Genomic DNA, 4290 nt, shown 5'->3' with positions numbered 1-4290 from the left:
GTGCGTTTGCGTTTTTCTTGTAATTGCTGATTGGCTAAAGAATCCTTTGTTTTTTTTCTAGTTTACATTTCAACAAGAATCAGGAGATTGCAGAGTCTTCTGGGATACTGACTTCTGAAAAACGCAGGCAAAAACGCAAGCGCATGCGTTTTTAATGCGTTTTTCATGCGCTGCGCTTAAAAAAGCGCAGCAGGCACTGCGATTGCGTTTTTCTAAAAACGCATCGCACCAGTGTGTACAAGTCATCACGATTTTCATTCTTTTTCAAAAGACCTTGCGTTTTTAAAAACGCATGCGTTTTTAAAAACGCAACGCAAGCGCAGCAGTGTGTACAGGCCCTTAGAATCCCCTAGATTGCCCTGGACACCTGGGGCCGGCCCCTGTGACATCAGAGGGCGTGGCACGGCCATGCCACGCCCGCCGTGACATCACTTCCGGTACAGGAAGTACCCGGCAGTGCAGCCTGCCATCCAGGAGACTGAAAAGCCAGTCCCAAGATGGCTGCCGCACATGCTCAGTCGGGTACTCTAGCCCGGGCTGCTGTTCCATAGAAAGCAATTGTAAATGCAAGCAAATGGCAAACGGTGTTTTGAATACAGCAGAAGTCCATAATGATGGATAAATTGGTGTCCAGGAAAGAAGGTGTCCAGAGTCTTATGGTGGAATCTTGCAGCAGATGTCATCTTAATCTAAAGGTAAAGTGAAACAAATATATATTACAGCAGGCCAGAATAGGATTTAAAGAGACATGCGCATAGATTAGCACAGTGTGTTAGAAAGACATAAACCTGTTAAAAGAAAGTCAGGTTGTCAAAAATGCCTGAACTACCTAAGGAAGGGTGTCAGATCTACCTCTTCGTTCATCCCATTAGGTGTTTTAGTATTAAGTTTGTAAATCCAAAAGAGCTCTCTTTGCAATAATTTCAATTCTCTGTCCCCTCCCCTCTGGGGTGAAGTCACCATCTCTATAACCCTATTTCTCAATTGTGTCACATTATGTCCTGCTTCCAGGAAGTGGCGTGCTACAGGGGATTCTACAATCCCGCAGCGTATGTTGCTGCGGTGTGCGCTAATCCTATCTCGGATTTCCCTAGTTGTTTGGCCAACATATAATTTCCCACAGGGGCAGATCAAACAGTACACAACAAATTTGGTAGAGCAGTTAGCAAAACCCCTTAACGTAATTCTTTCCCCAGTTAATGGATGGGGGAAAGATGACCCTTTCTGGACATATCCACATTGTGCGCAGTGGCCACACGGAAACATACCCGTTGGTGCTGGGAGGCTGGAGAGCCAATTGGTTGTGTTGGTCGTTGGTTGGGGGTTACTTCTCGCATGGACCAATGTGTCCCGGAGATTCTTAGAGCGCTTGAATGCGCAAACGGGAGGGTCCTTAAACGTTGTCGATAGTGTTGGGTCACTGCACAAGACGTGCCAGTGTTTGTAGATGATCTGCTTGGCCTGTAGGGATAGAGGAGAGTATGTTAAGACCATCGGTATGCGATTTGAATTACCTTTAGGATTAAAGGTTAGCAGAGTTGAACGATCCCTGTCTGCAGCACGATTTAGGGCACGTTGTAAAACAGTGGAATCATAGCCTCTCTCCTTAAAATTATCAAACATAATTCTTGCTTCTCTGAAGAAGGCCTCATCACTGGAGGATATCCGCCTCAACCTGAGAAATTGGCTGTACGGGAGGCCTTGTTTGAGTCTCTGGGGATGGTAGCTCTTGGCATGTAAGTATGTGTTTTTATCTGTTGGTTTTCTGTAAGGTGCTGTTTGGATCAGGCCCTCATGTGCAGAGACTAGCACATCCAGAAAATGAACCCTGGATGAGCTATGCTCGAGGCTGAAAGAAATTGTTGGGAAGGAATTGTCCAGATCTCATTTGAATATGTGTAGTGCATCCTCACTCCCCCCCCCCCCCAGATCATGAAGATATCATCTATGTACCTCAGCCAGCAGAGGGCGTGGCTGAGGTACAGGGGGTGGGTGTATACATACTCCTGTTCGAATGCTTCCATAAATAAATTTGCATAACTGGGGGCTGCATTGCTGCCCATAGCAGTTCCCTGTAGTTGCTGGTAAAATTGTTCTTCAAACTTGAAATAGTTTTTAGTGAGTACCAAATTGAGTAGTGCCAAGAGAAATTTGGAGAGAGGCTCTGGTATCCCCATTTTATCAAAATTTGCTCGAATCACATTAATACCTGAAGAATGAGGTATGGATGTAGAGAGGCTGGTGACATCTAAGGTACAAAGAATTACAGAACTAGGAAATGAACCAAAGCCAGATAGCTTACACAGGAAGTCCGTGGTATCTAGAACATAAGATCGCATGCAAGAGACCCGAGGGTGTAATACCTGATCAAGTAAGATGGCCAAAGGTTGGAAAACCGAATTGGTACCAGCCACAATGGGACGACCAGGAGGATCCACCAGTGTTTTATGAATTTTAGGCAGTACATAGAAAAGTGGAGTCAGAGGAAATGGAGACAGAAGGAAGTTATACAGTTGATTGGTAATGATTCCAACCTCATTGGCTTCAGAGATCAATTCATCGATTTCTCGTTTGATTGCTGCTGTCGGATCATGTGTTAATTTTTGATAAATGAGATGGTCATTAAGTTGTCGTAAAATCTCTCGTCTATAGTCTGCATTATTCATCACCACCGTGGCTCCGCCTTTATCGGCCGGCTTGATCACCAATTCAGGATTTGTGCATAACGAGTTGAGCGCAGCGCGCTCCTCAGAAGTGAAGTTGCTACGGGATTGGTGACCAATGCGGTCGACAGATTGGAGATCACGCTGGAACAGATGAACAAAGGTCTCAACAGTGTGGGATGTGGTGGGAGGCATCCACTTACTTTTACTACGACACATCTTTAAGTCAACCTCAGGGGGAAAGGAGAGAGCGTTGGTGGGGGTGGGTGTCGGGACGGGAGGTCGATTGGCAAAAAATGCCTTTATCCGGATGGACCTGAAAAAGTTAAAAAGATCACAATCGAGTTCAAGGTTAGACCCTGTATGGGTAGGGACAAATCCCAATCCCTTGCCTAATACCTTCTTTTCTACTGGTGATAGTGGATAATCTGAAAGATTAACAATCCGTTCCTCGTTTGCGTTCTGCTCCTGGTTACTCTTTATCTTTATCTTAGGGTCAGGATGGGTTCACTGCCTTGTCTGCTCATTCGGGTGCTGGATAGCAGTGGTCAGTAGTGTTCAGGTGTTCAAATTCACTGTCATATTCAAACACCAATGCTAGTCCTTTTCCCAAGCTCCTTTGGCAGCAATTTCAAGTCTTTTGGGGGTATTATGCAGTATGCACCAAGGTGGGGGAATTTGCTGCTATATTTCTGTGCAAATCCCGGTCGGATGGAACCTATCAGTGGACAGCTATTTCCAGGTCTCTCCAGAGATGCTCATTAGGGTTCAAGTAGGTTTCTGGCTAGCCACTCTAGAAATAAGGTGACCAGGTAAGGCTTAATTTTGCAGGTATACAGTTTGTGAAAAAGGATTATGATATTGAGCAGACTGGACGATAAGAACGTACATAACATCCTCTGATGTGGCTGTATACTTCATGGTTTTAACTGTCCTTTTTCACAAACTGTATACTGTACTTGCAAAATTAAGCCTCTGAAGAAGCGACCATATTATGGGCCACAAAATGTGCGTTAGGTAACCGATTGTGATAAATGTGCAACAAGGACTGTTTTATGCTTTGTCATGTGTGATCAATTATGACTGTTGTAATTAAAAGTCACGTTTTACACTTAATTTTATATTATTGTCCCGCTAAACCACTAATTGTGCCGCTAAACCAACAAACTCCATGCACTAGGTCTTGCTCCCTCCATATGTACTTGGTTATTAGACTTCCTTATTAATCGCCCTCAAACTGTCAGACTAGGAAAACAGACATCCTCCACCCTTACCCTGAGCACTGGCGTGCCACAGGGCCGTGTATTAAGCCCTCTCCTCTATGCACTTTGCACCCATGACTGCCAGCCTATCCATACCTCAAACATAATTGTTAAGTTTACAGATGATACGACTGTCATTGGGCTTATATCAGACAATGAGGAAGCTGCATACAGAGAAGAAGTTAGGAACTTGACTGCATGGTGCGACATTAACAACCTGTTATTAAATACAAAGAAGACCAAAGAAATTATTCTGGACTTTAGGACCACCAAAAAGACCACTCACCTGCCGCCAATGATCAATGCAGAGGCTGTGGAGAGAGTTTCCAGCTTCAAATTTTTGGGAGTCACCATCACAGAGAACC

At 44.6% G+C, this 4290-nt stretch overlaps 1 long non-coding RNA gene across 2 annotated transcripts; it reads right to left on the bottom strand.

Moving 5' to 3' along the window:
• Nucleotides 1-526: 526 nt before the first annotated feature.
• LOC137518237 (uncharacterized) lies at nucleotides 527-2586 on the bottom strand. Of its 2 annotated transcripts, none has more exons than XR_011020767.1 (3): nucleotides 2535-2586; nucleotides 1269-1461; nucleotides 527-689 (listed from the first exon to the last, which is right to left on the bottom strand). It is a non-coding gene; the product is annotated as an uncharacterized lncRNA (long non-coding RNA). The 2 variants fall into 2 exon arrangements; XR_011020766.1 differs by lacking the exon at nucleotides 2535-2586 and adding an exon at nucleotides 2364-2435.
• Nucleotides 2587-4290: the final 1704 nt, after the last annotated feature.

Source organism: Hyperolius riggenbachi, chromosome 5 (genome assembly GCF_040937935.1).
Source record: "Hyperolius riggenbachi isolate aHypRig1 chromosome 5, aHypRig1.pri, whole genome shotgun sequence".
NCBI lineage: Eukaryota > Metazoa > Chordata > Amphibia > Anura > Hyperoliidae > Hyperolius > Hyperolius riggenbachi.
The sequence above is the reverse complement of the archived record's forward strand: the minus strand, read 5'-3'. Positions and strand labels throughout refer to the sequence as shown.